Source organism: Rhinoderma darwinii, chromosome 2, assembly GCF_050947455.1.
Source record: "Rhinoderma darwinii isolate aRhiDar2 chromosome 2, aRhiDar2.hap1, whole genome shotgun sequence".
NCBI lineage: Eukaryota > Metazoa > Chordata > Amphibia > Anura > Rhinodermatidae > Rhinoderma > Rhinoderma darwinii.
Window position 1 is genome coordinate 409,108,501 of NC_134688.1, and position 27,656 is coordinate 409,136,156.

General features: G+C 43.5%; 1 protein-coding gene across 1 annotated transcript in view; it reads right to left on the bottom strand.

Moving 5' to 3' along the window:
* Positions 1-27,407, bottom strand: part of SERPINF1 (serpin family F member 1) — a 58,523-nt gene extending 31,116 nt beyond the window's left edge. The window contains exon 1 of the mRNA XM_075854169.1: positions 27,262-27,407. The gene's annotated coding sequence lies outside the window, so the exon portion shown is untranslated. The remainder of the gene's footprint in view (positions 1-27,261) is intronic.
* Positions 27,408-27,656: the final 249 nt, after the last annotated feature.

The following is a 27,656-nucleotide window of genomic DNA, read 5'->3' on the forward strand; positions in this document are numbered from 1 at the left end:
GGCCCCCTCATGCTGCAGGCTCTGTAGAAGTCGCTACGGCTGCTATAGCGGTAGTTACGCCACTGCGTATAGGTTTGTACGGCGTAAAACTACAGCTCCCAGCATGGCCTGAACAATGGTAAGGATATGCTGGGAGATGCGGTTTCACAAAAAAAATCCTATCACCATCATCTCGCTGCAGATCATACAGTGACTACATTACTGATTAGAGGCAGAATAAACATTTACATTAAGTGACTCACCGGTGACGTCTCAGATTGTAGTTCTTTTCTTCTCCCTCCGGTTCAGACATCTATGATGGATTTCTCCCGGCCATGACCCATTTCTGCAGTTTTCCGTTCAGATGTCTTCAGCTTCTCACTTTTAAAACATTTCTGCTCCTATAAACAAAGTTAAAATTCTCAACACATCTAAATATAACTGTCACAAACACACAACATGCCCCCTGTAGATAGTGACCTACATAGAAGCCCCTATAGATAGTGCCCACATATGGACTCCAGAGCTGCAAGGCAATAGTGCTAACCACTGAGCCACCGTGCTGCCCTACATATAGCTTCCCCTATAGTTAGTGCTCCACGTATAGCCCACCTCTGTATATAGTGTCTCACATATAGCTCCCCCTGTATATAGTGTCCCACATATAGCCCACCCCTGTAGACTGTGCACTACATATAGCCACCCTGTTGCTAGTGCCCCACAGGTAACCCACCCCTGTATATAGTGTTCCACATATAGACCCCCCTGTATATAGTGCCCCACAGGTAACCCACCCCTGTATATAGTGTCCCACATATAGACCCCCCTGTATATAGTGGCCCACATATAGACCCCCCTGTATATAGTGGCCCACATATAGACCCCCACCTGTATATAGTGGCCCACATATAGAGCCCCCTGTATATAATGGCCCACATATAGAGCCCCCTGTATATAGTGGCCCCCACCCCCACATATAGACCCCCCTGTATATAATGGCCCACATATAGAGCCCCCTGTATATAATGGCCCACACAACCACATATAGACCCCCCTGTAGCTACTACCCCACATATAGACCCCCCTGTAGCTACTGCCCCACATATAGACCCCCCTGTAGCTACTGCCCCACATATAGACCCCCTATATATAATAGCCCACATAAAGATGACCCCCCCCCCCCACTATAGATAATGCCATTCACATTTTTATGAGGGGAAAAAAAAAAACTTGACATACTCACATTCGCCGGTTCCCACGCTGTTCACTGGCGATGCAGACATGCTCTCTTCTGAGCATGTCTGCAGGAGCTGAACGAGCGTCCTCCAATGACGCCGATTGGCGGGGCAGAATGACTTGCCCCGCCAATCAGCACCTTCCAAGCATGGAAGCGGCGCGATGATGTCATCGCGCCGCTAGCCAATCAGTGTCATTGTAAGGCACTGGATGGTCAGGCACGGAACATGCCCGGCCATTCAGTGCTAATACATGTATTTGGCTGCCGCTAGCACTGGGGCCCCCTCCGGTGCTAGCGACACCTACAGGCATGAGAGGGCCTGTGTAAGGCTCGGCGTCGCGGGCCCCACAGTAGCGGCGCTACCGCTGTAGTAGCCATAACGGCTGCTAGCGGCGCCACCGGGCCCCCTCAAGCCCCGGGCCCCGTAGCAGCCGCTACTGCTGCTACCGCGGTAGTTACGCCACTGTATCTATCTATCTATCTATCTATCTATCTATCTATCTATCTTGATATATACTGTAGTATAGTCTTAGGCTGGGGCTACACAGCGACTTTGGCCGCGACACAGGTCGAACGGCCAAGGATTACTATGTTCCGTAGCCTACATGGCAAGTGATGACAGTGAATGTGGTCGCAGTAATTGTACTTGCGATATAGGCTACTGAACAAAGCAATTTTTGGCCATGGGACCTGTGTCGTTGCCAAAGTCGTCGTGTAGCCCCAGCCTAGAACCATACTATATATATCAATATATATAGATATAGAGATAGAACAAAAATAATTGAGGCAGCACTCCAATTAGTGAATAAAGTGAAGGTGTGTTCATTCACCCCAACAGTGACGTTTCGATCAGACTCACTGGGATCTCTCTCAGGCTAGTCGAGAAAGATCCCAGTGAGTCAGATCGAAACGTCGCTGTTGGGGAGTATAAACACACCTTCACTTTATTCACTAATTGGAGTGCTGCCTCAATTCTTTTTGATATATTCCTATTGGCTCATAGCCTGAGTATTTGCACCCCACTGCTGGAGCTGTGCAGCTTTAATTTTTTTTGTTTAATATATATTAGATAGATAGATAGATAGATAGATAGATAGATAGATAGATAGATAGATAGATAGATAGATAGATAGATAGACAGACAGATAGATATGGATGTAGCCATCTGTATCTTAAGGCTTCGTTCACATCTGCGTCAGGGCTCCGTTCCGACGTTCTGTCTGAGCTTTCCGTCAGAACGGAGCACTGACTGGCACAAATGGAATCCAAAGGTTTCCGTTTCCATCACCATGACTGACCCGGTACCATGGGTTATTGTTTCTCTTCATTGTGCAAGGGTTCTGTCGTTTTGATGGAATCAATTGCGTAGTCGACTATGCTATTGATTCCGTCAAGATGACAGAACCCTTGTACAATGGATAAACAGAAACCATTTGCACCAGATCCGTCACCATTGAAATCAATGGTGATGGAAACGAAAACCTATGGTTTCCATTTGTGTCAGTCAGGGTCCCGTTCCGACGGAAAGCTCTGACAGATCGTCGAAACGTGACCCTGGCTCAGATCTGAACGAAGCCTGACTCTGATAACTTGCTGCTGTGATATCACACAACAAAAGCCAAAAGCCATTGAAAAGTAATTGAAAAAGTCTAGATAAAGGATCTTGCCATTGTGTATTTAATGCGTTAAAAGTCAAGGTAAAGACGGCTACATCTGTAGATAGATAGATATATATATATTTTTTTTAAGTATTTCACGTCTGGTGTGCATCCGTGCTATACGCTGCGGATCGCATTACCACGCATCCCCCATCGACCAGAGTTTATGGAGGGATGCGTGAAGCGCAAAAAAATAGGACATGTCCTATTTTCTCACGGACCCTTCACACGCTCCGTTGAAACAACGGCCGTGTGAACGGCCAAATTGAATTATATAGGTCCGTGTGACAGCCATTGTTTCAACAGCCTTCACACAAACGTATTACACATTCATGTGAATTAGGCCTTACTGTTTTCCCTCTCCTGACAGCCTTCCAGGAGAGGGAGAAGTTACAGCAGGTCTGCGGAGGGGCCACGAGGGGGGGGCGATGAGGGGGGGTCGGGGGGTGCCGCCAGTCCGGCAGGCCACTTTTTTTCAGTCATGTGGCCGGGCCCCTGACGGCAGTACCACTAGTGCTGCCCTGATGGCGGCCCTACTTGTGTGCGTCAACTAAGTATGATCTATGGGAACAACTACATGAGAAAATACTAAGTCATCAAAAGGAAGTCACAATTAGGCCATGAATCTTCTGTTATGATGTGTGGAGCTTTTGGATGGATGGAATAATGTGCTTTAGTGATCATACACTCCACAACTGCCAGGATGTATTATGATATGTGGTTTATGGAACTTGTGGGCAATGCGTGCTCTATGATGTCAATGAACATTTCAGCAGGTGATGGCCGGACCAATAATGCTGTAGCCAATACAACCTGCATAGTGTATGATTGGTTCCTGGAACATAATCTGCCCTGAACCTCAAATTCACCATATCTTAAAGGGGTAGTTGTCTTTGAGCAACCTCTTTTTGTTACAAGGATCCCCCAAGGAGTACCTGATCACAGGGTGTTCTGCTGCTGGCAACCCCAGTGAGCAGCTGTAATCTGTGAGTTCGGTTTCCCATAGGTAAAATGAAGCAGTACACTGTTCCAATTGAAAACAAAAGTCTCTACTAAAGGGGTTCTTTCGGACTTTAACATTGACCTCCGGGACCCCGCCAATCAACAAAATGAAGGGGCAGCGGTGTTTCTGTCAGCGTTTTGCCCCCTCCATATTTTACGCAGGCACAGAAGTTCACCTGTACATTCAGCTGTGTCTGGAACTGCAGTTCATCCCTTTCAGTCCCTACGCCATAATGCCATGCTAAGGGAGGAGTGCAGCGGCCCATCATTGTGCTGATTTGCAGGGTCCCCGGAAGTCTGGCCTCAACTGATCAAATATTGATTGCCTATCCTAAGGAATGTTAAATTCAAGGGGCACCCTTTAACACAGATTTCACTTATAGGATATTTAAGAATGTGCTTTCTACAACACAAAATCCTAGAATGCTACTGCAAAACTCATCATGTTTGAGACATAATGGAATGCTAGCTGTTATAATCCATTGACACAGCTGAGTGTAGCTTTGTGTGAGTAATGGTTTCAGAGACCTCTAAATATTGAGGATGAAGGCCATTCTGTGAGCATCAGGTGGCACAACATGCAAGTGTCAAGCTAGGGCTACACAGCGATTTTGGTGGCAACACAGGTCGAGCGGCCAAAGATTGCTGTGTTGCCATGCCTGCTTTGCAGGTAAGGAAAGTCAATGTGGTAAATTTGCAACCTGCAAGTTGACGGTACCACAACTCTACATTCGCAAGAAATCTAAACCTGCTGGACTACTTGCAACTGTGGATTCCCGGCAACTTTTGTGTCGCAAAACGACCATACTGTATTGACTTAAACTAACTGCAAAGCGGGTAGCACAACACAGCGATCTTTGTCCGAGGCTATATGCACACATGGCAGATTTGTTGCAGAAAATTCTGTGAATCTCTCGTTCTTCTTGTAGAAATCTATGGTGAACGCTGTTAAAAGAATTATGGCTCTTGGAAGGTGGGTAGGGAAAAAACGAACATAAAAAAACCTAAGCTAGGCTTGGTACATACGTTTTAAGAGATGGGGGATCACTCTCCTCCTGAATACAGCGGACTCATAACTATATTTTGTCTTGGTGGCTATTAACAAAATTTAACAATAATTTTTGTGCTGTTTGGTCTTTCCTTAAATGATGTTGCTATTAAATAGGACGTCAAATTCTAATTGCATGTCCAGTATTATTCAACTGACCTTTATCTGAGGTCAATGGCGAAAATACATTTTGCAATGTAGCACTGAGCTTTTTATGTACTTTTTACATTTTAAATGTCCTGAACTGATCATCCTAAATTATGATTCATCAAAAAGTACATAGTAATTATGTCATAAAAATATAGCAGAGTGGGGTTATCTGGCAGTACCACAAATGCAGAACTTGTTGGGAGGCTAAAAAGCACAGTTTTCCGTCACAACAATTTTTACATTTTATTGATTCATTTTATCAAAATGAGCTGCAGAGATAGAAAAAACTATTTTTTCCAAATGTAATGACATGAAATGCATGAAAATGTTACATATGTACAGAATAAAAAGAGCATTGGTAAATGGAGCAACGGGCGGAGGTTTTTTGTATTGACAGTGGAGAGGGGGTAGAAGTTGTCTAAAATTATGTAGAAAAAGTCCTCAGCGTTTGTACCAATTACATTTTCTGATTACTCAGAGGTAAACGCTTATGCATTTTGGAATAACTGACAAGAATAGACATTTCTGAATGATCAGATAAAGTCACAGATAGGTCAAATGTATGCAGGAATGCAGAAACCGCTAGAGGCGTAACAAACTTTCATCCCTGTCTGTTAAAGCTTGGTTTCTTAGTTTGGCAAATGTTCCACTTGGGGCTCAACAAACATAAGATTCTACTAGAATTAAATGCAGATAATTCAACATTTAGTAGAAAAAATTACATTCAGTAACATGCAAGCTCCCCTTTAAGAAATCATTGAGTTTTACATTAATGTTCAGAAATTTCCTAATGTGTATTTATTGCTGCATTTACAAGTGAGAATGATCTCAAACTAGAGCTCGGTAGCTCCAGGGAATGCCAGTTTACTCCCGATCTAACAGTAGTTTTCATGCAACTTTCTCCTCCTGTTTTCTTCCCTCTGTCTAAGGTCTGTTCTCAGTAGCGTCATGGCTTCCATTCACAATGCGGCCATGACAACTATGACAGATGCATTTTAGAGCAGATTCCAAATCCTGATGCATCCCATTGACTTTTACTCGAGTCCACCAGCTTTTTGTCAGGGTTCTGAGCTGGCACACTAGAAAGGGTATATATATTGAGACAGTTCCACCTGCTTTAATAAATAGAAGCATGCCTGACTTCAGCCAAGTGGTGTGGTGTAACAAAATCCTCCAAACTGCCACACCAAGTATTAAAGCATGTGCTCCTTGAAATATTGACCAAGGTGAACGAGATTATTTCGTTACATAGTTGATAAGACACAGGTCCATGAAGTCCAACCTATAATCCTACCAAGGTGTATTTTTTTGTTTCTCAGTTTCCATTTACTACACCAAGTAGTACTGCCCTTTAAATCTATAAACTCCTTGTGATGGGTAATATAGCGTTGCATAGTTTATTATACATGATGAAGTTACATATACAGTACCAACTCAAAGGCAAAAAAAACTTTTAGGGCAGCATCGGTGTACTGTTGTCAGGGGCCCAGGCAGTGGCGTAACTACCGCCGTAGCAGCAGTAGCGGCTGCTACGGGGCCCGCGGCATGAGGGGGCCCATGTTTTTGCCGCCGGCACGGGCCCCCACCATGGCCGGAGGCTCCGCTAGCAGCTGCTATGGCTGCTACAGCGGGACGCCACTGAACAGTACAGCAGAGCAGGGAGGTATCTCCCTGCTCTGCCATTAAGCAAAAGACATGTATCCCCTATCCACAGGATAGGGGATACATGTATGATCACTGGCAGCGATAGGGGGAACGGGGGACTAAAAAACCCCCTGAAGTTCTCCATCACAAACCTCGGACATCCGGGGTCTGTGTCGGCAGCTCCGTAGAAATGAATGGAGCGCCGGTCCCGCTTGTGCGCATGCGTGACCAGCGCTCCATTCATTTCTACAGAGCTGCGCAGACGCCGGAAGTCAGAGGTTAGTCATGGAGAACTTCGGGGGACTTTCGGTCCCCCGTTCTCCCTATCGCTGCCAGCGATCGCACATGTCTCCCCTATCCTGTGGATAGGGGATACATGTCTTTTATTAGGACACACTGTAGGTCGCATTTTTTTTGGAGGGGGGATGCTGTATGGCGTTCCCTACAGGTTGGGGGACGCTGTATGGCGTTCCCTACAGGGGGGGGACGCTGTATGGCGTTCCCTACAGGGGGGGGCTGTATGGCGTTCCCTACAGGGGGGCTGTATGGCGTTCCCTACAGACCCCCCCTGTAGGGAACGCCATACAGACTCCCTGTAGGTAACGCCAGACAGCCCCCTCTGTAGGGAACGACATACAGCCCCCCCCCCGTAGATAACGCCATACAGTCCCCCCTCTAGATAACGCCATACAGCCCCCTCTGTAGATAGCGCCATACAGTTCCCCCTGTAGATAGTGCCTTTCAGTCCCCCTGTAGATAGCGGCATACAGCCCCCCTGTAGATAGCGCCATACAGCCCCCCTGTAGATAGCGCCATACAGCCCCCCTGTAGATAGCGCCATACAGCCCCCCTTGTAGATAGCGCCATACAGCCCCCCCTGTAGATAGCGCCATACAGCCCCCCTGTTGATAGCGCCATACGGCCCCCTGTAGATAACGTCATACAGCCCCCTGTAGATAACGCCATACAGCCCCCCTGTAGATAGCGCCATACAGCCCCCCTGTAGATAGCGCCATACAGCCCCCCCTGTAGATAGCGCCATACAGCCCCCCCCTGTAGATAGCGCCATACAGCCCCTCCCTGTAGGGAACGCCATACAGTCCCCCCCTGTAGGGAACGCCATATAGTCCCCCCGTAGATAACGCCATACAGTCCCCCCGTAGATAACGCCATACAGTCCCCCCGTAGATAACGCCATACAGTCCCCCTGTAGATAACGCCATACAGTCCCCCCGTAGATAACGCCATACAGCCCCCTCTGTAGATAACGCCATACAGCCCCCTCTGTAGATAGCGCCATACAGCCCCCTCTGTAGATATCTACAAAGGGCTGTATGGCGTTATCTACAGGGGGGGCTGTATGGCGTTATCTACAGGGGGGCTGTATGGCGTTATCTACAGGGGGGCTGTATGGCGTTATCTACAGGGGGCTGTATGGCGTTATCTACAGGGGGCTGTATGGTGTTATCTACAGGGGGGCTGTATGGCGTTATCTACAGGGGGGCTGTATGGTGTTATCTACAGGGGGGCTGTATGGTGTTATCTACAGAGGGGGCTGTATGGCGTTATCTACAGGGGGCTGTATGGCGTTCTCTACAGGGGGGCTGTATGGCGTTCTCTACAGCGGGGCTGTATGGGGTTATCAAAAGGGGGGGTTTGTAAAAAAGGCACTATCAACAAGGGGGGGGGTTGTGTGACACCCAGGGGAGGGGGGCCCCAGTCAAAAGGTTGCTATGGGGCCCAGTCTTTCCTAGTTACGCCCCTGGGCCCAGGCTTATGAATCTAATAAAGCAGCCCACAATAGCCCAGTGATTCACAGAGGGGGGGTTACAGTTGCTTGGAAACCCTACTGTGACAACTGTGTACTCAATTGTAGCTGCGTTTTTAAGATGCAGATACAATTGACAGTGCTGGCAAGGCAAGGTAACCATTAGTTGCATTACAGATGGATGAGCAGGCCAAGTCAGGGTGGGAGTGGGGACAGGTGAGTGGGCACTATCTACATCTGGGACATTATCTTCAGGGGCACTGTGGCACTATCTAAGGGGGCAGTATGTGGCACTATCTACCGGGGCAGTGTGTGGCAGTATCTATAGGAGCATTGTGTCACTATCTACATTGGCACTGTGGCATTAACTATAGGGGCAGTCTGTGCCACTATTTGGGCACTATCTACAGAGGGCACAGTGGCACATCTACATTGGCACTGCAGCATTAACTATAGGGGGTGGTCTGTTGTACTATCTACATGGGCACTGTGGCACTATCTAGAGGAGCACTGTGGCACTATCTACATGGGCAGTGTGGGGCACTATATACAAAGAGCACTGTGTGGCACTATCTACAGGGGGCACTATCTACATGGGCAGTTTGTGGCACTATCTACAGGGGGCACTGTGGCACTATCTACATTTGCACTGTGGTATTAACTATAGGGGGCATAAAATAGCACTATCTACATGGGCACTGTGACAATACAGTATTAGAGTTGGCAATATAAAGGACTAGGCTGGTGGATGTGTGCAGACCAATACTTATACATATAAACCAGGAAATAGCTGGAGCGTGGCGAAAATAACTTGGTATATAAATATGCATATGGAAACCCACCTTTAAAAACCTTGCGTTTACCCCTGTTGCCTGCCATCCTCCACCCAAGAGTCACTGTGTGGAACCTACAAAGTTACACTTGTATGAAATTAGCGGTCCCGATTCTGTTCCCCCCCCAGAGTGAGAAATCCACATGTTTATAATTACTGACAACAATGCATATGTGAGAGGATTTAGATCAGCTTCAGTTTTCTTCTGTTAAGGCAAATTTCAAAGAGCATATGTGAGACACGTATAAATTCTAAGTATAGATAATAAAAATTTACAAAAAAAAACATGCAGATGTGAGAGTTCCCAATAGTATAAAATGCTCTTAAACAGTATATGTTAGTTCTCGACTTCTGTGCTAATTCTACAGGACATTAGTTGTCTCCAGGGAAATGAGAATAGCAGTGACCCATAGATATCCTTCATGGTCTGCTTCATCTCTTTGAATTCAACATATTTATGTTTATCATTTGCCTGACATCAAATAGCTCTACAGCCATGAATTACACGTTGCTGTCTTGTGCAATTTCCTAATCCAAAGTAGATTAATTGCACCAAAATATTTCTGTGAAATATGTGCAGAAGAACAAGACAGTAAGGTATTGTTCCTCCGTTACCATAAGAGATGGGACATAAAATAACTTGCCAAATGTTACTTTACTGAAACTGAATTGCAATAATTTATAGAACCTTTCAACCTGTGAAATTGTATTGTTCACATTTATTTGATAGCCATTGGCTATTGGCAGGGCTCAGTGGTCCATACCATTTACTTTTTGAAATATAATATAGATGCTGTTCAATGAGTTAACATGTAACTACCATTCCAATATTCTGCAACAGCATAAATGTTTTGGAGAGTTGGGTAGTCACCTATAGGTGGCACTAGAGAAAGTTTTCTTCCTTCTAGAGGAGAGCTGTTTTGCATATTGTTTCCCAGTGGGCATTGCTCTAAAGACTGCCTACTGAATGGATCTCCACAAGGAGAATCAGTAGGTTTTGTAAGACTCAATACTTGATCAGAGTACTGAGCTCCAATTCTCCAGTAAAGATCACCATTACCCTGGGCTGGTTGTTGCCAATATTAATCTTATGGATTGGCTGTATGATATTTTTCTACACTTATGCATCAAAGTAATGCCAATATCTTATGTCATATATTCCCAACTCCTCCACAGAGAACTTAACTTAGAGGTTTTGATCTAAGACCATATTGAACATGTGTCAGGTGGGGGATAAATGATATATTCACTGTTTTGGCCTTTGTGGTCATAGTCACTACCTTGTGGTCAGGACAATATTTAGCTATCTGGTACTTTGTGGCCTAGAAGGCATTCTGTGGTGGATAGACAGGTATTCAGTGTCTGCACCCTGAATATCAGTGAGACAGTCAGTAACCTTTTTCTTATGATCTTATGGTCAGTGGAACATTTACTGATTGGTCTCTGGTGGTTGGTGGTGTATTCAGTAAATGATTGCTATAGTCAGGTGAATGTTTTAGGCAGGTAGGTGTTGATCAATAGTAGATTCAGCTGCTCCATCTCTGATGGACAGTGTTCTGATAAATCCTTGAGGTCCATTAGTCTGACCACTCCTGATGGTCCTGTGGTTTGCCTGGATCCTTTAATCTCTTGTGTCAATCAGTGAAAAATGACCCAAAGTAAACATAGGGACTCATGGACCCTTCTGCAACTAGCCACCACCTTGAAAACCTATGCAGCAAACCTAAAATGACATTTTACTGCACAATATGAAAATGCACCATCACAGATAACAAAGTGCTTATATCTTACTAGAGTTGCTGTTTCAACAAGTGAATGTAGCACCTGGAGCACATGCATGACTTGGTAAGGCATATTTGCCATCATGCCAGTATATCTATTTTTTTTTTCTTTAAACATCACAATATTGCCTAACAGTGCCACACAGTAATACATTATAGAATGAATATTGGACTTCATTATCAAATAAATTTTTGGGGGAAACCGAAGCACATGAATTAATGATAAAATAAGCCACTATACAGGAAAAAAAAGAGAACATTCTATGGGGAAATCACAGAAAACTGAGACTGCCCCTTTAGAGTTCGGGGGTTTGGGAACTATGATCTCGTTTGAATCAACAGGAATAGCTGTATATCATACAATATCTAATATATCATGCTCCCTACGTCCTACACACTAAACAACCGTCACTTACCCCCCGTCATAATGTGATGCAAGTATTTTTTCTATATGGATAAATCACAAACTAAATCATTTTGGCCTTGCTGTAATGAAATTCATAATTTCACTATGAATTGACTTCTTTCTGTGCTTGTGCTTATAAAAAGCAGCCTATCTAAATAACAGAACAGCAACGTACGTTTTGAGGGAGGATCAGTGCAGCAGCCTGAGTCTGTGATGAGATTTAAGACTACCTCAGACTCCTATTACATAATGCAGCGCAAATTGGAGTCAGGGACCATAGCATTGCCCCTTAGGAGCAGAGCTAAAACCATGAGGGAATTAAACGTTAGTTCCAGTTACAAGATATGCCGCTTCTACTGCCAGAAGATTAAAAGTGAAGGTGGGAAAGTGGGCAATCTGGTCGTCTAGGCAACTGTACCACCCTGGAATGCACACCAACCATCACTTTTAAACGTCTGGTGGGGTAACAGGTACGACCCTTTAAAAAGTAGAGCAGGTAAGTATTTTCTAAAGGTACTGACTTGTACTATTAGCTAGTGCAGGGGTAGGCAACCTTTTTTGTATGGTGTGCTGATTAGAAGAAAAACATCAATGATGAAGTACTCAGCGTGCCATGCAAACATTAAAGGGGTTTTCAGAATTAAAACTTTTACGTGTTAGTGTCAAACGAGAGAACAGAAGGTACCGCGCAAGCGAGTTACTGGCTGTATAACAGAACAGCCCATACACGGCACGTCACTAGTGACGTGTCCTATACCAGGAAGAAAATTAGAATAGTTTGACCACTTAACAGGTATACGGCTGATAAACACAGCGGGCAAAGAGTGACGTCACCAGTCATGTGCCCCACGGCAGCATCGGGAAACGGGGGCCAATACATTACAAATGTAAGCACATTCCCAAGTTAAAAACACTAACACAAAAGTTTTAACACAGAAAATACCTTTAAAGTCATATAAGACAAACTGTTACTACGTACATATGTGACATAAACTAATTAATCAGTTATTAAACTTACATTTTAGTGTAATACTTGTCTCTGACCTTCTTTGCAAAGATGATTCATTTGTGGTGCATACAATGCTATTGAACACCATCTGGGGTGGGGGGGGGGGGTTCACATAGGAGACACTGTGGCTACTGAACACCAGCTAAGGGGAACTGCACACAGGAGAGACTGTGGCTACTGAATACCAACTCGGGGGGGGGGGGGCAGGGGGGCGAGCTGAGCACAGGGGATCGGCTACTGAAAGGGGGAACTGCACAGGAGAGAGCAGCTACTGAACACCAGCTTGCGTGGGTGCACATACGAGAGACTGCGGCTGCTAAACACCAGCTTGGGAAGGGTTGCACATATGAGAGAGAGCTGCCAACTTTTGCTAACTTTTTCTTTTGGAGAGCAATTACTGAACTACATCCTCTTGGCGCTAATCATCAGCGGTTCATTATGCGCTTGGAGACGCTGATCACCAGGAGAGAGAGCAGTGCTGCATTGTGTGCTTGCCAAGTGTTCAGCAGAAACAAACCAATAAAGCACTGCTCTCTTTCCTGGTAACCAGCGCTACCAAATGCACAATGAAGCCCTGCCAAGCACACAACAGTGCTGGACACCAAGAGAGGGAAGTGTGCCAGCAAACCATACCCCACGTGCCGGCTTGGCACCGGTGCCACAGGTTGCTGACCCCTGAGCTAGCGTCTTACACACAGAGCAAAGGAGAGGAGCAGCACAGTCATGTATAAAGAGCAAGTGCAATAAGTAACTAACTGTGGCTACTATCATTATTATGGGGGTACTGGGGCATTTGAAAAATGGACATGCAAAAAATGTTGCCAGTATCCTCTGTGTGCAACATGTTTCTGTCCCTGGTCCTCTGGTAGATTCCCTTACTCAGCCTCCACAAAAAGTAGATCCCAAACTAAAAGAGTTTGGCCAGTCCTGATCTTAAAGAGGCTCTGTCACCAGATTTTGCAACCCCTATCTGCTATTGCAGCAGATAGGCGCTGCAATGTAGATAAGAGTAACGTTTTTATTTTTAAAAAACGAGCATTTTTGGCCAAGTTATGACCATTTTTGTATTTATGCAAATGAGGCTTGCAAAAGTACAAGTGGGCGTGTTTAAAAGTAAAAGTCCAACTGGGCGTGTATTATGTGCGTACATCGGGGCGTTTTTACTTCTTTTACTAGCTGGGCGTTCTGACGAGAAGTATCATCCACTTCTCTTCAGAACGCCCAGCTTCTGGCAGATCACGCTGTGACGTCACTTCCCCAGGTCCTGCATCGTGTCAGACAAGCGAGGACACATCGGCACCAGAGGCTACAGTTGATTCTGCAGCAACATTGGCGTTTGCAGGTAAGTAGCTACATCGACTTACCTGCAAACGCCGATGCTGCTGCAGAATCAACTGTAGCCTCTGGTGCCGATGTGTCCTCGCGCGTCCGACACGATGCAGGACCTGTGAGTGACGTCACAGCGTGATCTCTCGAGAACACGCTGTGTGTCTGCACTGCCAGAAGCTGGGCGTTCTGAAGAGAAGTGGATGATACTTCTCGTCAGAACGCCCAGCTAGTAAAAGAAGTAAAAACGCCCCGATGTACGCACATAATACACGCCCAGTTGTACTTTTACTTTTAAACACGCCCAGTTGTACTTTTGCAAGCCTCATTTGCATAAATACAAAAATGGTCATAACTTGGCCAAAAATGCTCGTTTTTTTAAAATAAAAACGTTACTGTAATCTACATTGCAGCGCCTATCTGCTGCAATAGCAGATAGGGGCTGCAAAATCTGGTGACAGAGCCTCTTTAAGTCTGTGCCATGTTTTGATGTCAGCATTGTGAAGATCTATACAACTCTTGGGCTCAGAAATATACAGGCACAGCAAGCCATTCTGTAAGCAAGAGTTATTCTTAGTTATAAAGTTATCTGCTAAGAAATAGTAAATGTTACAACACAGATAAAACATTTAATATATGCAATCTTGTAGAATTCCTTGGGGCCTACTGGCAACCGATCTCTGTGTGTCTAACAGCAGGTGTAGAGATTTGTGAGTGTGCGGCACAATCTGTGTCTCTTCTGAATAGGCTGGTTAAATAAAAATCCTATTCACGCTGGGAAGTCATCAAACAACAGTCACCTTGTGTTTTGCATCAAGTTCCGTTTACATGCCGCTCACATAGCTCCTAATCATATATTCAAGACCTATGCAAATTCTTTTTTATCAGTGGGGCTCATTAAAAACAGTGATGCTTTTGCAGGTGACTAATAAATCCTCTCTGCGCACACAATTGCATTTGCTTTTTCCTCCCTGTACGAGCAGCCATTAAAGGCCATGGGTTCCTGTCATCTTTTGTTGTAACAATCCATTGCTGTAGTTTACGTAAGGGCAGTAAATTCCACTATGGCTTCAATTAATGCGCTGGAATTTCACCCTCTGGTTCAATATCTGCTCAGAATTATTAGTAAAAGAGACAATTCCGCTGGTTTTAATTGTGTAATGTGAAAGATTCTACTGCTTTGTGTTTTCCGTTATGGGTCACTGAACAGAATTTAAATGCCATTAAGCCTATCGTCAAAATAGCAACCAAACTTTGGGGAAAAAATGCACAGATGGTGGGTGGTTTCACCTCCTTGCAACCCCAATACATCTTTCTACTTGGAAGTAAAGTTTGAATAAAAAGCAGCTTCATCTCTCAGTCCAAGTCTCTTCTTTGTGGCGCCTCCAGCTGTTATTTTGTTTAATCTCGCTCAAGCATTGAAATGTCTCCCCTGCTTCCTCTGACCTTCTCCTGTGTCCATAAACTAGCCTGGTTAAAGCCAGACATAAGGCCGCCCAAGGATAGATGGATATTTTATGGGCTAAGTCCTCAGAGGATGGTGGTTGGACGTTTATCACTCTATTGCTGTGGTAGATCTTGGCTAGTCTTAAATTCTTTACACTGATCCAGAACAATGTGCTTGGAAGCTTGATGTTTTCTTAGGATCAAAGCATTGCTATGCAGGATGGAAAAAAGGAAGAATTAACTTTATGAATTTTCTCATAAATATTGGGCAACTTCTCCTTCTTATTGCTTTGATATTTAGCATTTAAAGTTCACCTTCAACTAGTCTAGCTATTATTTGTAAAACAAAAATAAGTATAAGATGTTTGTCACAGCCCTTTCCTCTTAGGGCATGACCACACGTGGCGGATTTCCTCCGCAACTGTCCTCATCAATGCCGCACAGAATCTGCGTTGCAGATTCTGCTGCGGATCTGCACAAAATGTGCAGTAAATTGATGCGGACTAGCTGCTGCGGACTGCGGGAAAAGTGCTTCCCTTCTCTCTATCAGTGCAGGATAGAGAGAAGGGACAGCACTTTCCCTAGTGAAAGTAAACGAATTTCATACTTACCGGCCGTTGTCTTGGTGACGCGTCCCTCTTTCGGCATCCAGCCCGACCTCCCTGGATGACGCGGCAGTCCATGTGACCGCTGCAGCCTGTTATTGGCCTGTGATTGGCTGCAGCCGTCACTTAGACTGAAACGTCATCCTGGGAAGCCGGACTGGAGACAGAAGCAGGGAGTTCTCGGTAAGTATGAACTTCTATTTTTTTTACAGGTTGATGTATATTGGGATCGGTAGTCACTGTCCCGGGTGCAGAAACAGTTACTGCCGATCGCTTAACTCTTTCAGCACCCTGGACAGTGACTATTTACAGACGTCTCCTAGCAACGCTCCCGTCATTACGGGAGCCCCATTGACTTCCTCAGTCTGGCTGTAGACCTAGAAATACATAGGTCCAGCCAGAATGAAGAAATGTCATGGTAAAAAAGCAAGACGCATCCGCAGCACACATAACATGTGCATGACAGCTGCGGACTTCATTGCGGAACTTAGAATCTCCATTGAAGTCAATGGAGAAATTCCGCCATGAGTCCGCCACTGCTCCGCAACAGACAGAGCATGCTGCGGACACCAAATTCCGCTCCGCAGCCTATGCTCCGCAGCGGAATGTTACGCATCGTCTAAACGAACACTTCTAAATAGAAGTGGAAGTCAATGCAGAAACGGCTCCGCTGCGGATTAACGCTGCGGAGTGTCCGCAGCGGAATTTAAGTGAAATTCCGCCACGTGTGAACCCAGCCTTACTAATATCACAGGAGACACCAAACAATAGAGAAATATTTAAAGGAACTTACCAGGATAAACTGCTTTGAGGGCAGGTGCATGACTAAAGGCCCTTTTACACGGGCCAATAATCGGGCAAACGAACGCTCGTTCTCGATTATTACCCTGTGTGAACAGGGCAACGACCAGCTGATGAACAAGCAAATGCTCATTAATCGGCTGATCGTCTCGTTACTGATCACTACTGATCATAGCTCCTTGTGAAAGGAGCAAACGAGCGCCGATCAATGAGCAGTCTTGTTGATCAGCGCTCGTTTTTACGGCCCATATTGGCCGGTGTAAAAGGACCTTAAAGGGATTCTCTTTGAATCCCTGTATCACGCATTGCCCCCCAGGCATAAAACAGGGTATCAGTTATACTCGGAGTGTTCCTTTAATTTTATAACAGTCATCCAACTAAACCTATAAACACATTTTTCAATGTGATTGGAATTTAAAAAGCATTCCACCCTGATATGCTCTTAATGTAGCACGGTGAACTACAGGGTGACAGTGACAACTACATTTGGCAGACGTTTTTTGACACCTTTTGGACGCTATTTGAGCTGCTACTAAAGAGCTCTCTACAGAAATACTGGAAAGTACATTTACACAGCTGTTTAGAAGGGTTGCCTGATTTAGACACTCTCCCTCCATATGTACTCTCCCTCCATATGTCCTATTAGGGTATATAGAAGTACTAGATTGGAGTCCCCTGCTCGGGCCCCCCATTCTATTATCCAGAAATGAAAGCCACCGCAAACTGCTGCTGTCCAATGATTTCCATGGGTGCCATGTAATGCACAATTTCTAGTGCAGAATTGTCATGGGAGAATAAAGACTAGTTGGCCTATAATCCCTGCTGATAATAGCTGGGCAGCTTATTGTCAGGGAACTTTTCAAATAAAAAGAGGTTCTCAAAACCAGATTATACGTTTAACAATAATTGAAAAATTATTGTGTTATGGCATAATGCAATAATAGAATGACCAATAAACATTTCAAGTCAAAATACTTATTACATAATGCCCACTAGTGCATTGCCCTTATTATTTAATATGCCACACTGCCAAGACGTTTGCTGCATGGCTGCTTTGAAGCGTTACTTTGCCATAGCCCTACATTGGGACATCACTACACAAAGTCATTAAGGTTATAAATCATTATAATTATCACACATACGCAGACATAAAATATCTAAAATTTATAGATAGATATGAGATAGATAGATAGATAGATAGATAGATCTGAGATAGATAGATATAGATATCCATAGAAATCAGACATGGTGCAGATCTGTTGTCTACTAAAATGTATTTCACCCCTTTGCAACCTCTCTCAGCCTTAAAATGATACAACATTGTCCTCACTCAGTAGTATTGGAATATGTTTGGATTGAGATCACTTTAAGTTGTAGCCAATAGATTTTATCAATGAACCTCCTGTAATAAAACTACTGGAACCTACTTCTAAGTTTTCCACGTATCAAATTAGATACAAGGGAACCACACAGGAACCGAAACCACACAGGAAAAGAAGCCCAGAGTTTTCTTGGATTATGACAGCACTTCAAGTCCTTTAGAAGTGCAAGTTAAGGGAAATAATTCTGCTGATGCCACGAAAAACATGTTGGGGAGTTGAAACTATTTATGTGATAATGAAAGACGTGTCAGACAAAGATCTGCAATGCTAGTGGCTAGATAGAATTGCATTTAATCACATATTTCTCTAATGCTGCCAGAATACAATTTGCCAAAAGACAAATCTTTTCAGCAAACCGGTCCAATCTGGAGTTCTTGGCTTGGATACTATCATTTATCCTCCCTTACACTGCCTTCCTATGCCCCAAACAAGAACAATACCAATCCATAGTGCCAAAGCATCTGATACATCCTGATCTTCCCTTCCCTCACATCTGTATTTGTCACAAGGAACAGCTGTTCCCTATCAACACTATTGATGAATGAACATGGAGAAAGTAAAATAAAAGTAACGTAAGATCTCAGTTACATTGTGTCACGATCTGTGGGTATGTGGACCCACTGGGTTGTACCGCCGTAGCGGGATAGCAGCTGGCCAAACAGTGTACCAAGTCAATGTATATACAGTCCAAGCACAATGGCTAGGCTCAGATGGGACCTTGGCAGCAGACACCAGGCGTGGTGTAACACAGCAGGCGTGACCGGTGGCACAACACGACTCTAAGGCACAGGAACAAGGTAACACAGGATACAGGTAGCAGGTACGGGAACACTGGGAACAGGATAACACTAAGGGACCATTTGCAAGACTACCATGGGTAAACACAACAACGCTCAGGCAAGGAGTAAAGGGCTGGGCCCTTCTTATAGTCCAGGGTGATCATGGGCTAATAGATGATTATTTTCATGTGCGCGTGCTGGCCTTTTAAGGCTGGATACGAGCGTGCGCGTGCACCCTACGGGACACAGCAGAACGGAGTGGAAGTGAGCGCTGGAGTCTCCTAGGGAGGAGATGCGGGCCAGCGCTCACAGATCCATGGCTGCGGCCGTCGAGGGGGGGGTGATATATATATATATATATATATATATATATATATATATAGTAATTGCACGTGTTTTCCGGGGTGTGCTAACCAAGTATAGTGTAATGCGGCGTACATTGGATTTCAAGCATCCCACTTGTCTGATAACATCCCAACAAATACAAGGATAATAATTATTTTACAAGATGGAAAATATTAAAGAGACATCGCTACTGTTTCCTTGCAAATGCACTGCATATATCTTAACTGCGTTATCAACAATTGCCTTATCTATTATTCTAAGTACTCAATTTATGAGTTAGAGACATATGGGCAATATAGTAGGCCATGTGGCTTTTCCCCCAGTATTGTCAGCAGTATAGAGGCACTACTAATATTATTAAAGTGTTTCAGCCTTACTATCACTAAAGGGTACCTTACATTTCAAAAAGGTTGAACATGTCATAGGAATATGTCAGAAGTTTTGGTCCTGGGTGTCCGAATGCTGAGACCCCCATCAATCACTGGAATAAAGGGACTGAAACACTCAGCTGAACAGTGTGCCCCTTAAACTTTGCTTGGCTCGCCTGAGAAGAACCTTCTAATATATGACAATGCCATTTGTGTAGGATGGATAGATAGATAGATAGATAGATAGATAGATAGATAGATAGATAGATAGATAGATAGATAGATAGATAGATAGATAGATAGATAGATAGATAGATAGATAGATAGATAGATAGATCGATAGGACAGACAGACAGACAGACAGACAGACAGACAGATAGATAGATAGATAGATAGATAGATAGATAGATAGATAGATAGATAGATAGATAGATAGATAGATAGATAGATAGATAGATAGATAGATAGATAGATAGATAAGACAGATAGATAGATAGATAGATAGATAGATAGATAGATAGATAGATAGATAGATAGATAGATAGATAGATAGATAGATAGATAGATAGATAGATAGATAGATAGATAGATAGATAGATAGATAGATAGATAGATAAGACAGACAGATAGATAGCTAGATAGATAGCTAGATAGATAGATAGATAGATAGATAGATAGATAGATAGATAGATAGATAGATAGATAGATAGATAGATAGATAGATAGATAGATAGATAGATAGATAGATAGATAGATAGATAGATAGATAGGGTAATAGGTCTGTAAATGTAAAACACATTTGCATTCATCGCACCTTCATAGTGAGTGTCACCTTTGTCATCTCAGCTATAATTAGACCATAGACTGTTTCCTAATTACAATGAGAAATCACCCTGCAGTTTACCCCAAATCCCATAATGAGATCATGCTCTTACACATCATGAATCTTATTTGGCTGAACATAAACTATGTAGTGTTGTTCATGACAGGAAACTAATGCCAAACAATCGCTGCTGACATATAAGGCAAATATTTCCTTCTGATAATTAATCTGGGCACTAGATGAAAATGATTCTGGCCTATTTATCCTTAGGGTATGCAGTTTCTTTTGTGTTCAATGTTGTATCTTCTTAAAGAGTAACTAAACATTCAGAAAACTTCTGGCATAGTGACATGTCAGAAGTTTTGGTCGGTGGGGGTCCGAGCACTGAAACCCCCACCGATCGCTAAAATGAAGTGGCAGAAGCGTTTGGGTGAGCACTGAGCCGCTTGGTTTCTGATCGGACTTTCTTGGAAACCGGTTTCTCGATGTAGCAGTGTATGGACTCAATAGAAAGTCTATGGGCCCGTCCACCGTTACATCGGCTTTCCGAGAAAAGTGGATCAGAAAGGAAGCTCTTCTCTCGCTTCGTTTTAGCGATCGATGGGGGTCTCAATGGTCAGATCCCCACTGATCAGAACTTCTGGCATGTCACTATGACATGTCAGAAATTTTCTGAAAGTTTAGTTACCCTTTAAAGACAACCAGTGTTCCTATAATGCCTTTTAAAAGGTATCTAAAATAAGTAACCAGAAGTGCTGCTTTGTGCTGACAAGGGCCAACAGCCATTAACAATGCCCACATTGGCGTCTCAGGTTAGTCAATACATGAATCACGGCCATGGGCATTCAAAGAAATCATAGGGCCCATGGCAATACGCAGAATAATGGCCCCATCCGTGACATTGGGAGCTGTATAAATCTGTATGAAGTAAGCGCCTCATAGTGGTGGCTTCAGGTAACCAGAATTTCACTATTTAAAATGTATAACCATGTTAAGAGATGCAGCAGGAGCGGTACCGTGCTAGGACACCTCTCACGACAGGCCCCATAACATTGGTCTCCTTCTAAAGCCGGTACGCTACTGGTTCAATTAAAATTGACTGCACGTATCCATCCTTCTCTCCACCGGCAACTGGCTCATTCTGGCTGCATTTTATGACATGTCCTACCGACATGACATCAATTTCTATAGCAAGAAGACCACCTTAATACTTCCCATCTAGGCAATCCTTTGTGAGCTAAACAGCTGCGCACATTTTTTTCTCAAATTCTGATATTTTTTTTACAGTTCTATACAGTCAAATTCTGTAAATTCTATACAGGCTTTATAATGCTTTATTATTACAGCCAAAGACTTTCAGGGCATGCAGGGAATTGTAGTTTCACAACAGCTGGAGTGCCGAAGGTTGCTGGCCCCCGGCCTAGACTGTATAGAATTAGTAAACCATCATCTGTGTAAACCGGGCTAGATTAGGATGGGTTTTCAGTATGTGGATGTAAACTATATATATATATCGATTCAAAAAAATAAGGCAGCACTCCAGGATTTCAAAGTGAAAAAATCAAGTGATTGACTTTATTCCATAAGCGACGTTTCGGTAGATGCAACTGTCTTTTCAAGCTTGAAGAAGGCAGTTGCATCTGCCGAAACGTCGCTTATGGAATAAAGTCAATCACTTGATTTTTTCACTTTGAAATCCTGGAGTGCTGCCTTATTTTTTTTTTAATCTACTACAAAGGATCCTTTATCCTAAAAGACTGGCACCCACATTTTTCTTTATCTATATGGTGCTGCTCTTGACTTTTTCTTTTGTATACATATATATATATATATAATTACATTTTTTGGGGGAGGTGGAATCATATGCCAAACCATAGTCGGTCACTCCTAAAGTCACTCAGTCACTCCAAATGCTAAAGAGAGCAAATCAGGTAATATGAATATATTTTGTTATTGTTCAAAATGCATTTAGATGTAAGTAATGGGCCATGGAGGTGAATATAGTCTGTAATTACTGTCACTAATACCTATGGTGTAATAACAGTCTTCGGGAATATTTCTGCTTCAACAACTAAAATGTTTCTCCGCAAAAAGAATAAAACGTGGCCTCAATATTAGAACAATAATATGTTCTACATGAAAAAACAGGATTTGCAGCTGTGGCTTTGAAGACTGAGAATTTAATACAAAGGATATTTGTTCCAGTACATACCATTTACATCTGTGTCCCAGCCTCCTAACACATTGCTGCAATACCTGGCAAAACCGTTATATTCTAAGGCCTCATTCACATGACTGTATTACGGCTCCGCAAAAGCTCTAAGATGTACGAAGAAGTAATACAGCACCCATATAAGGCTATGTTCACACTTGGGTTGTGACATTAAATTGTTCTGCTTCATCAGAGGAGCAGAACAGGGAAATAACTGAAGCAACGGTTCCATTGCAGAACGGACACCGCCGGCGGCCGACGGAACCCATTGACTTCAATGGGTTCCGTCGGCTTTCCGTTGGGGTGTCCATGATTTTACCAGACACAATAGCGCAGCATTTTATCGTCTCCGGTAATCTCTGGTAATCCCTGCCGAATCTGCGACGGAGGCCCCTAACGGAGCCTCCAATGCAGATGTGAAGGAAGCCTAAGTCTACTGTACTTCTGTAGGCCTTCGATTTCTTACAGAGGCAGCTAATTTCATACGTGGAATGTTCCATCTGATACTGTAGAACAAGGGTATTCTCCTGTAGAAGCATTTCTTCTAGGGAAAATATGTCTGTAATATGGACAGAGGCACCATACAGCGGCCTACGGCTCCATAGTACTGATCTGTAGGGAATCTCTGTGCCACTTTACAGGTTTCGTGCATCGCTCTGCTGTGTAGATGACGCTTTATGTCGGCAAACTACACAGGAGATGAATACGAAGCGGTTTAATGCAAAAGCCTTTATAGTTTTTGGTAGAAAAAGCTGGACTTGACAGTCACAAAATTGGGGGAGGGGGGGGGGGTGGACGACCGTTTTCAAAAGGCCAGCGCTGCACAGTATTCTCGATAACTTTCTGACAGTGTTTCTGTTCGGGTATGTGCACACGATGAGAGGCTTTTACGTCTGAAAAGACAGACTGTTTTCAGGAGAAAACAGCTGCGTCGTTTCAGATGTAAATGCTCCTCCTCGCATTATGCGAGGCGTCTTTGACTCCTGTAATCTTGAGCTGCTCTTCATTGACTTCAATGAAGAACGGCTCAAATTACGGTACATTGCAAAGAAGTGTCCTGCACTTCTTTGCCGAGGCAGTCAATTTACGCGTCGTAGTTTGACAGCTGTCAAACGACGACGCGTAAATTACAGGTCGTCTGCACAGTACGTCGGCAAACCCATTCAAATGAATGGGCAGATGTTTGCCGACGTATTGTAGCTCTATTTTCAGGCGTAAAACGAGGCATAATACGCCTCGTTTACGTCTGAAAATAGGTCGTGTGAACCCAGCCTTCCAGTCTAATAGGCTGCTCCTGGTAACAAAAAAAATCTACAATTTTTTTATATTTTGTAAAGCATAAGTTACTCTGTTTTCAAAGGAGACCATGGCAGCAGCCAAAGACGTGTTACGTGGAGATGCAGGAGACTTTGATTTATAACCCCAGACTACGGAGGTGAAGGGAATGAAACGTGTGCCATTTGTTATTTTGTTTTTTTAAAATTCTGCTATGAATGAAATGCACAAGATTTATAAAAAAGTCAAGTTGAATTGTCCTGATACCCAGTGTAAGGGTGTGTTCACACGCACTGTTTTCAGACGTAATTCGGGCGTTTTACACCTCAAATTACGCCTGAAAAAACGGCTCCATTACGCCTACAAACATCTGCCCATTGCTTTCAATGGGTTTTACAGTGTTCTGTTCCCATGAGGTGTAATTTTACGCGTCACTGTCAAAAGACGGCGCGTAAAAAGATGCCCGCGTCAAAGAAGTGCATGTCACTTCTTGGGACATTTTTGGAGCCATTTTTCATTGACTCCATTGAAAAACAGCTCCAATAACGGCCGTAAAATACGCCGCGAAAAACACGAGTAGTTACAAAAACGTTTCCCGCTGCAAAATCCGCTGCGTAACTATTCCTGCCGGCAGCAGGAAGATTCCTCCCTCCCAATGATATCAATGGGAGGTTTGGGCGGAATCTGCCCAAAGAACGAGCAGGACGCTTCGTTTTGCTGCTAGCTGAAATATTCAGCTAGCAGGAAAATGATGTGTCCGACTCCCATTGAAATGAATGGGTGGCAGAATCCTACGTGTGACCATACCCTAACACATTTTCCTAAAAATTATAAAGAGGGACAATTTTTTTGTGATCTTGAGGGTATGTTCACACGGGCTATTTTCAGCTGTTTTTCAGGCCGTGAACGTCCCAAAAAATGGCTGAAAAAACGGAAGCAGAACGTCTTCAAAAATCTGCCCATTGATTTCAATGGGAAAAACGGCGTTCCGTTCCCACGTGGCGTTTTTACGTGGCCGTTTTTAAAAAGAAGTGCATGTCACTTCTATAACTGTTTTTGGAGCCGTTTTTCATTGACTCAATAGAAAAACAGCTCCAAAAACGGCCATAAAAAAAGCAGCAAAAAACGCGAGTTGCTTAAAAACGGCTGAAAATCAGAAACTGTTTTCCCTTGACGTTTTTTTTAATGAACTAGTGTTTTTCACTGCGTTTTTTATGGCCGTTTTTGGAGCTGTTTTTCTATAGAGTCAATGAAAAACAGCTCCAAAAACGGCTCAAGAAGTGACATGCACTTATTTTTCGCAGGCGTTTTTTAATGCGCTCATCTTTCAAAACGGCCGCGTAAAAAAACACCCTGTCGGAACAGAACGCAATTTTTCCACATTGAAATCAATGGGCAGATGTTTGGAGGCATTCTGCTTCCGATTTTTCGGCCGTTTACAGCCTGAAAAACAGACGAAAATAACCCATGTGAACATACCCTCACAGTCATTCAAAATTTTACAACACGTGCAATAAGTTTTCTTATTAAATGGATACACTTCATTGTATTGGCTCATTTTGGTACCATAAAATTATATTTATTATTATTATAAGGGCTAGTAATTGTTTGCATCATGTGAAATATCATTATATCTATATGTTGGGATCAAACACTAGCTCTGGGGGGCACTGCACTCATATTGCCACATACCCTGAAAAACTATAAGCAATAAACACCACAACTTGGGTATGTATATTGGCACAATAAAGATACACGGAATTTGTTGCGGAAAATCCGCAGCATAATACAGTAGCAGCAAAGTGGATGAGATAGAACAAATATCATCCACACGCTGTGTAAAAAACGCTCAGAAATTGACATGCGCTGCAGAATTTTATTCCACAGCATGTCAATTGTATTTGCGTAAACGCTGCTTATTTGTTGCGGGTTTTCCCCATTGAATTCAATGGGGAGCTGAAAAAAAAAAAATCTTATACTTACCAAAAGTCTGTGTTTCTTCCTCCAGGCCGGCCTCCTGGGATGACGTTTCATCCCATGTGACCGCTGCAGCCAATCACAGGCTGTAGAGGCAGTCACATGGGATGGAACGTCATCCCAAGATGCCGGCATGGATGACGTCAGAGAACCGGCCTCCTAGGATGACGTTTCATCCCTTGTGACCACTGCTGCAGCCAATCACAGACTACAGAGGTTTCTTGGTATTAAACCTCATCCCAGAAGGCCGGCCTGCCGCCAAATGCTACAGTTTTCCGCAGCGGACATTCCCGGCCGAAAAACTGCACCACAGTTTGGTGCGGTTTTTCGTCCAGAATTCCCTGCGGCCACCGGGGCGGATACACAGTGTAACTGTACGCAGCGTATCCATCCTGTGTGAACTCAGCCTAAAAGTTTAAAAATATTTATTGACATAAACTTCACTAACATGACTTAAAAGTATATTCTATACCATTTTAAATGCTTTTAAATCATGTAAGTGAGATTTTTCATCTTATTATACTATCTTTATTGTGCCAATATACATACCCAAGTTGTGGTGTTTATTGCTTACATGTTGGGATCAGTGATGGGCATATACCACTAAAGAGGGTGTGATTTGCAATACCAGAGTATTTTTACAGCACATTTCATGATACACACTTCTCAAATCCCAGTGCACCAAATACCTCCCTTTTATAGGAGGCGGGAGAATAAAAAAAGGTACGTGGCAAATGAAATATAATGAATAAAGCATGTACAGATGTGGCAGGGCTAAATTTGCCATTTAACTGTTTCTTTTCGGCATCATGATCATATGGAGAGATAGGATAATGTAGCAAGTTTCTTGCAGTTCTTTGTAAAACCACTGATCACTGAGGAGTATAAAATAACAAGCTCAGCTCTGCTACATCTGTCCAATGGATAAAGCAGAGGTAGGAGACATTGCACTCTGCCTTGCAAAGTCACTGGCAGGGCATGCTAGCATTTATAGTATTCTAAGTGGAGAATAACATCACAAGAATATTTGCTGGACATTTGGTGAAATATTACGAAAAAAAACCACAAATATGGAACAGTCATAGAAATGCAATAAACCTGCATAAGTATAATGACCTAGATTAGAAGTGAGGGCAACATTACTGTGAATTATTGTGCATTATAAAGGGGAATATTTACCATTAGTTGGGTCAACAATGGTTCAAAGTTACATCTCATGATATAACAATACTACTACAACCAATCACATCCTGCGCTTATCTATACTTTAGATTAACAATACAAATAAACCATACTCTATACTTATACGTGTCCTTTGGCTCAAGTAGGTGATAATAAAAACTTTTCGCGTTTACCATCGTCTCTATGGGCTTGTAGGATGGACTTTAGGATAGAAAACCACTCATACCTTAGTAAGGATGATTCCTGTGACCAGGGATGCTGTCTTTTAGGACAGGCTGCCTAGGGCTTCCTCCCACCCCCAGGTGGCTTCTCTGTGGATCTGGAAGTAGGGAAGACCCTCAGCAGCCTCTTTATCTATGCTTTAGATCACTGAGTACATGAGGTGGAGTCAAGGGCGGCTCTGAAAGACAGCACAGCTGGACTGCAGCCTCCTGGGATGGGAGGGGGGATTCATTTTATGTGGCATTCCTGGGAACTCTTTTTGGGTAACACAAAGCCAGCGCACAGATGTAAACTCTGCTGGGTCTATCCTATACTATTATTGAAAGCAGATAAAAGAATAGGCACTGATCAGACCGGTTTTATAAATGGACGACAAGGCTCAGATAACACCAGAAGAAT